The sequence below is a fragment of the Lepidochelys kempii genome, chromosome 1 (genome assembly GCF_965140285.1).
Source record: "Lepidochelys kempii isolate rLepKem1 chromosome 1, rLepKem1.hap1, whole genome shotgun sequence".
NCBI classification, from domain to species: domain Eukaryota; kingdom Metazoa; phylum Chordata; order Testudines; family Cheloniidae; genus Lepidochelys; species Lepidochelys kempii.
The window spans coordinates 349,783,869-349,791,920 of NC_136380.1; positions in this window are offsets into that span (position 1 = coordinate 349,783,869).

Sequence of the window (8,052 nt, forward strand, 5' to 3'; positions counted from 1 at the left end):
CCGGACATAAATTCCAAAGCCGAGTTAGCTCCTCATTCCCTGTGAGAGTTTTTTTGTTTGGTCCTTTCCCTAGGAAATCCTCTGGAGCTGGCCTCTTTCTCATTCTTCTCTTTCAGCTGTTCTGGACTGCCTACGGCAATAGAAAACGACGGGATTATCTGTGAGTTCCTGGTGGCTATAACAGCATTCTATTCCCTGACTGAGGGATTCTTGGTGTTTGCTCATCCCACTCCTGTGAGGTTCCTCAAGGGTTTGGGAAACCTTTTCTTTCAAGTTAGAGAAACCACCCCAGTTTGGTATCTGGATTTAATTCCTAGACGCCCAATGAAACCTATCTTGAGCCAATGGCTACCTGTTCCCTTGTTAACCTATCTGTGAAGATGGCCTTCCTGGTGGCTAGTACCTCTGGGCAAAGGGTAGGGGAAATAGGGACTCTAATGGCAGACGTTCCATTTACAATGTTCTTCAAGGATAAGGTTTCGCTATGTCCGTATCCTCAATTTTACTCAAGGTTTCATCTGAGTTTCATATCAACCAAGTTATCCATCCCCCAGTATGTTTCCTGAACCACATGCAGTCCAAAGAGGAAGATGCTGTTTTACACACCTGGGATGTTGGCAGGGCACTAGCCTTGTATCTAGACAGCACTAAGTCCCCAGAAAGTTATCTAGATTATTTGTGCCTATTGCTGTACATCTAAAGAGACTCTCAGAGACTCTCCGGGGGTGGTTCTGGTTGTATTATATCATGCTCTGAATGTGCCAACATACAACCTCCCTCCAGGGTGCTAGCCCTCTCCACAAGATCCCTTTCTCCCTCTGTTGTGTTACTCAGAGAAGTTCCTGTTGTGGAGATTCGCACGGCTGCATCTTGGCTTCCGTATGCACCTTTTCCAAGCCTTGTGTGGTGGCGCCGGCTTCTCGAGCAGATGCTGCCCTTGGAAATGCAGTTTTGTCCTCAGTCTTGGACTTTGCGCCGAAGCCTCCTTCCCCAGCTGGGAGTTCTGCTCAGGAGTCACCTGAAGTGGGGCACACGTAGGGACACTACTCGAATAGGGAGGAGAACTAACTCTCCTCTGTGCAGTAGCTGGATTTCTTCGAGATTTGTGTCCTCAGCTGCTCCACTATTTGCCTTCCTTCCCAGCCGTTTCAGAGTGCCCTGCAGGGCTTTGTGGTGGAGAAGCAGCTGGGGGTAGGTTGCCCATGTAGGGCTATGTAGCCTGGTGTGGGGCATGAGGAGATGTAGGGTGCGTGAGCGGGTTGAATGGGTACTACCACCAAAAATCTGCAATCAAAGGTGTGTGAAGTGTAAGCGGACGAGAAGTGGAGTGTGAAGTGTAAGCGGACGAGAAGTGGAGTGTGAAGTGTAAGCGGACGAGAAGTGGAGTGCCCATCGGGACACACATCTCAAAGAACCTCAGTAACAGCACGGGGTGTGTAACATCTCTGTCATGATCCTAAGGGAAGGAAGGAGGGAGGGCAGCAGAATAAAGACAATAGGCTTAAAAAAGCCAATTTCAGCAAACTCAGGGAAACTTATGCCTACGTACTTTGCCCTCAGTTGTTTTGGGGAGACTCTCCCACCATTGAGGAGTGAGGGGGGAACAGCCAACGTCCTACAGCCACACCTAGAGCATTTTATTTGAAGGGGGTGCAAAGCTGTTGTTGCTTTTTGTTGGGGGGTGTCGGTGCCTGAGGCCTGGGCTTGCGAGGGTTAACGGGCCCTGACCAGCTCCCAGCTGAGAGCGTCTTGCTGGAGATGCACAAAAGGCTCCTTAAAGGCACAAATCCCATCATGTCCCGTGTGCTCCCCAGCCCCGGTCATCCGAGGCTCTCAGAGCAGCCCGAGGCCTTGCCAGCCGAATGCATTCGCCCCAGGATGAGGCAGGCTGGCAGGGGGTGGGGCCTCACCATAGCCTGCTGCATTTCTGGCCCAGCTCTTTCTGATTCCTCACGCTCCCTTTAGGTTTCATTTCTCTGAGTTTCAGTTTCCTGATCCATTGCAAGAAGAGCTGGCAGGCACCCAGGACGGGGAGGAGCAGCAGGAGAGACGTCACCCACCCTCTCCCTGAGAATGCCCTTCCCCTGCCGCCTCTGCTGTGCTGGGGCTGATTGTGGGTCCGGGCAACTCTGCAGGGAGTGTAGGGCGGGGGCTGCATCTTCCCCGTCTCATGCCTTGGTCCCTGCGCGGGCTCCCTGCAGGGTTGAGTCACGGAGGTGCCTACCAGCTAGGAGAGAGCCGTGTTCCCCCCAGCCACCCCACCCCCATTCCTGCTATTAGCTGCCATTCATTACATTACGGAGGCAGCGCCTAGAGGCCCTCCCCAGGCCGGGACCACACGGTGCTCAGTGCTGCACAGACCTAGGAAATGACAGTGTCGGCCCCCAGGAGCCCACTGTCGAAGCCAACCAGATGTAACAGGGGGGTGAGACAAGTCGGGTGCAGAGAGGAGAAGTGGTCTCTGCTCACACTCATTGTCTGGGGAAGGAGGGGCACGTCACCAAGGATGTATACATGGGAATAGCTTGAGCATGTAAGGACAAAATCAGGAAAGGCAAGGCCAGGAATGAGTTACAACTGGCAAAAAATGTGAGAGACAAGGAGAATGGGGTCTTAAAAATATCAGACACAAAAGAAAGATCAGGGAAGGTGTGGGCAGGGGCAGCAGGTTTGTATAATTTTTGGTAGTGTTCAGAACAGGTCCAAGTCACACCTCCCCCTCTCCCCCCCCCCATACCTCCCTAAGGATCTGGGAGGAAGTTTGGATGCGGGAGGGGGGAAGGGTCAGGCTCTGGGAGGGCATTTGGGTGTGAGCTCTAGGCTGGGGCAGGGGGTTGGGCTGTGGGGGGGCTCTGGGAGGGAGTTTGGGTGTGGGGTCTGGGCTGGGGCAGGCGGTTGGGGTGTGGGAGGGGAGGCGGGGGGTGGGCTCTAAGAGGGAGTTGGGGTGCGGGGTGTGGGCTGGGGCAGGTGGTTGGGGTGCAGGGAACGGTCTCTGAGAGGGAGTTGGGGTGTGGAGTCTGGGCTGGGGAAAGGGGTTGGGGTGCAGGGAGTGAGGGCTCTGGCTGGGGGCACAGGCTCTGGGATGGGGTGGGGCCGGGGATGAGGGGCTTGGGGTGAAGACAGGCTGCCTTGGGGCTAGGGCCAGAGAGGAGGACTCCCCCCAACCCTCTCCCCTCTGGCAGCAGCGAGCTCCGGGGGAGGGAACCCCACTCTTCCCTCCCTCTTCCCCTCCCACCCCCGGCAGCACACTCACCTCACACCACTGTCACTGCACGTGCTCCTAGGGCCCCTCTCAGGTCCAGGAAGCCCCCTCACCTCCCCTGTGGTGGGTGCCAGGGGGGGGCTGCCATCACGTGTGGCCTCCTCCCCTGCTGCTGCCCCTCACTGTTGCCTCACGGGGGATGGGACTGCCCCTTGCCCAGCGTGGGGCAGGAGCAGTGGGAAAAGGAGGAGCTGGGGAACTATAGATCAGGCAGCCTGACCTTGATACCTGGGAAGCTACTACAGCAATGTAGAATGCATTGAATTTGAAAATAACTGGAGGATATCGGGGTGATCACTAGCAATCAGCATGGATTTACTAAAAACTAACAATGCCAAACCACCTTGATTTCCTTCTTTGACAAGGCAACTGGTTTGGTGGCTAAGGACATAATATACCCGGACTTTAAGGATCATAAATGATCTGGATGAAGGGATAAATGATCTGGAGGATGGCGTGGATGGCACCCTCAGCAAGTTTGCAGATGACACTAAACTGGGAGGAGAGGTAGATACACTGGAGGGCAGGGATAGGATACAGAAGGACCTAGACAAATTAGAGGATTGGGCCAAAAGAAATCTGATGAGGTTCAACAAGGAGAAGTACAAAGTCCTGCACTTAGGACAGAAGAATGCCGTGCACCCCTACAGACTAGGGACCGAATGGCTAGGCAGCAGTTCTGCAGAAAAGGACCTAGGGGTGACAGTGGATGAGAAGCTGGATACGAGTCACCAGTGTGCCATTGTTGCCAAGAAGACTAATGGTATTTTGGGCTGTATAAGTAGGTGTATTGCCAGCAGATCATGGGATGTGATCGTTCCCCCCTATTCGACATTGGTGAGGCCTCATCTGGAGTACTGTGTCCAGTTTTGGGCCCCACACTACAAGAAGGATGTGGAAAAATTGGAAAGCGTCCAGCGGAGGGCAACAAAAATGATTAGGGGACTGGAACACATGACATATGAGGAGAGGCTGAGGGAACTGGGATTGTTTAGTCTGCGGAAGAGAAGAATGAGGGGGGATTTGCTAGCTGCTTTCAACTACCTGAAAGGGGGTTCCAAAGAGCATGGATCTAGACTGTTCTCAGTGGTAGCAGATGACAGAATGAGGAGTAATGGGCTCAAGTTGCAGTGGGGGAGGTTTAGGTGGGATATTAGGAAAAACTTTTTCACTAGGAGGGTGGTGAAACACTGGAATGGGTTACCTAGGGACGTGGTGGAATCTCCTTCCTTTGAGGTTTTTAAGGTCAGGCTTGACAAAGCCCTCGCTGGGATGATTTAGTTGGGGATTGGTCCTGCTTTGAGCAGGGGGTTGGATTAGATGACCTCCTGAGGTCCCTTCCAACCCTTATATTCTATGATGGATTGCACCCTCAGTAAGTTCACGGATGACACTAAGCTGGGGGAAGAGGTAGATATGCTGGAGGGTAGGGATAAGGTCCAGCGTGACCTAGAGAAATTGGAGGATTGGGCCAAAAGAAATCTGATGAGGTTCAACAAGGACAAGTGCAGACTTCTGCACTTAGGACAGAAGAATCCCATGCACCGCAAGAGGCTGGGGACTGACTGGCTAAGCAGCAGTTCTACAGAAAAGGTCCTAGGGGTTACAGTGGACGAGAAGCTGGATATGAGTCAACAGTGTGCCCTTGTTGCCAAGAAGGCTAATGGCATTTTGGGCTGTATAAGTAGGGGTATTGCCAGCAGATCGAGGGACGTGATCGTTCCCCTCTATTCAACATTGGTGAGGCCTCATCTGGAGGACTGTGTCCAGTTTTGGGCCCCACACTACAAGAAGGATGTGGAAAAATTGGAAATCGTCCAGCGGAGGGCAACAAAAATGATTAGGGGACTGGAACACATGACATATGAGGAGAGGCTGAGGGAACTGGGTTTGTTTAATCTGCAGAAGAGAAGTATGAGGGGGGATTTGCTAGCTGCTTTCAACTACCTGAAAGGGGGTTCCAGAGAGGATGGATCTAGATTGTTCTCAGTGGTAGCAGATGACAGAACGAGGAGTAATGGTCTCAAGTTGCAGTGGGGGAAGTCTAGGTTGCATATGAGGAAACATTATTTCACTAGGAGGGTGGTGAAACATTGGAATTGGTTCCCTAGGGAGATGGTGGAATCTCCATCCTTAGAGCTTTTTAAGACCCGTCTTGACAAAGCCCTGGCTGGGATGGTTTAGTTGGTGTTGGTCCTGCTTTGAGCAGGGGGTTGGACTAGATGACCTCCTGAGGTGTCTTCCAACCCTAATCTTCTATAATTCGATGATTTAGCAAGGCTTTGGACACAGTCCCACATGATATTTTCATAAGTAAGCTGGAGAAATGCGGGCTCAGTAGACCTACCATTAAGTGGATACATAATCGTAAAATCTTAGGGTTAGAGAGGACTGCAAGGGTCATCTAGTCTAACCCCCTGCCAAGATGCAGGATTTTTTGTGTCTAAACCATCCAGGACAGATGGCTCCAGCCTCTTTTGGAAAACCTCCAGAGAAGGAGCTTCTGCAACCTCCCTAGGCATCTGGTCTTACAGTTAGGCAATGTTTCCTGAGATTTAATCTAAATCTGCTGTGCTGTAGTTTGAACCCATTGCCCCTTGTCCTGCCCTCTGTGGCAAGAGAGAACAACTTTTCTCCATCTTTTTTAGTATTTCAAGTATTTGAAGACCGCTATCATTGCACCCCCATAATCTCCTCTTTTCCAAACTAAATATACCCAGATCCTTCAGCTTTTGCTCATACAGCTTGCATTCCATCCCTTTGATTATCTTTGCTGCTCACCTCTGGAGGCTTTCCGGTTTCTCTACATCCTTTCTATACAGCAGTGAGCAAAACTGGACACAGTACTCCAGAAGTCACCTACTACTGGACAGGTCTAACAAAGAAAATAACAGAACGCCACTAGCCGTCACCTTCAGCCCCCAACTAAAACCCCTCCAACGCATTATTAAGGATCTACAACCTATCCTGAAGGATGACCCAACACTCTCACAAATCTTGGGAGACAGGCCAGTCCTTGCCTACAGACAGCCCCCCAACCTGAAGCAAATACTCACCAGCAACCACACACCACACAACAGAACCACTAACCCAGGAACCTATCCTTGCAACAAAGCCCGTTGCCAACTGTGCCCACATATCTATCCAGGGGACACCATCACAGGGCCTAATCACATCAGCAACACTATCAGAGGCTCGTTCACCTGTACATCTACCAATGTGATCTATGCCATCATGTGCCAGCAATGCCCCTCTGCCATGTACATTGGTCAAACCGGACAGTCTCTACGTAAAAGAATAAATGGATACAAATCAGATGTCAAGAATTATAACATTCATAAACCAGTCGGAGAACACTTCAATCTCTCTGGTCACGCGATTACAGACATGAAAGTTGTGATATTACAACAAAAAACTTCAAATCCAGACTCCAGCGAGAAACTGTTGAATTGGAATTCATTTGCAAATTGGATACAATTAACTTAGGCTTGAATAGAGACTGGGAGTGGCTAAGTCATTATGCAAGGTAACCTATTTCCCCTTGTTTTTTCCTATCCCCCCCCAGACGTTCTTGTTAAACCCTGGATTTGTGCTGGAAATGGCCCACCTTGATTATCATACACATTGTGAGGAGAGTGATCACTTTAGATAAGCTATTACCAACAGGAGAGTGGGTTTGTGTGTGTGTGTGTGGGGGGTGAGAAAACCTGGATTTGTGCTGGAAATGGCCCAACTTGATTATCATACACATTGTAAGGAGAGTGATCACTTTAGATAAGCTATTACCAGCAGGAGAGTGGGGTGGGGGGAGGTATTTTTTCATGCTTTGTGTGTATAAAAAGATTTTCTACACTTTCCACAGTATGCATCCAATGAAGTGAGCTGTAGCTCACGAAAGCTTATGCTCAAATAAATTAGTTAGTCTCTAAGGTGCCACAAGTACTCCTTTTCTTTTTGCGAGTACTCCAGCTGAGGGCTAACTAGTTATCACCTTCCATGACTTGCATGCTATGCCTCTGTTAATGCAATTTAAAATTCAATTTGCTTTGTTTACAACAGCATGGTATTGCTGACTCATGTTGAGGCTGTGATCCACCACAACTCCCAGATCTTTCTCAGCAGTGCTGTTGCCAAGCCAGTTATCCCCCATTCTGTATTTGTGCACTTGGTTTTTCTTCTCTAAGTGGAGCACCTTACATTTGTCTTTGCTGAATTTCATTTTCTTGTCTATTGTCTTCCCCAGTTCTCCAGTTTATCAAGATCCCTTTGAATTTTAGCTCTATCCTCCAAAGTGTTTGCAACCCCTCTAGCTTTGTGATCAGTACACTTTCTATTCCTACACCCAGCTCATTAATAAAGATGTTAAACAACACTGGACCCAGATCAGATCCCTGCAGAACCCACTGGAGACCTTCTTCCAATATGACACCATTCCTTTAATAGTTATTGTTAGTTTGTGGTTGTTTAACCAATCATGTATTGGGCCCTTGGACATGGCCAGGCACAGCATCCCCCTCTTAGTGTGTGTGTGTGTGTGTGGAGGGGAGGCTGGGAGCTTTGATGGGACACTGTGATGCCGGCAGACCAGGTGTCAGCTCATGCCAAGAACAATGACAAATGCATAGCTGGAAACCAGTTGGATGAGAGGCCACCTGAGCTGGAACCCGGAATAGAGGGAGGGCCCATGTTCCCCTCCGAGTCATGGGTCACTGGTGTGGTCCAGACAGCAGCAAGCGCGCTGCCTGGGACAGTTTGTCCCAAAAGACTTTGATACCCTGGATGGGGAGAAG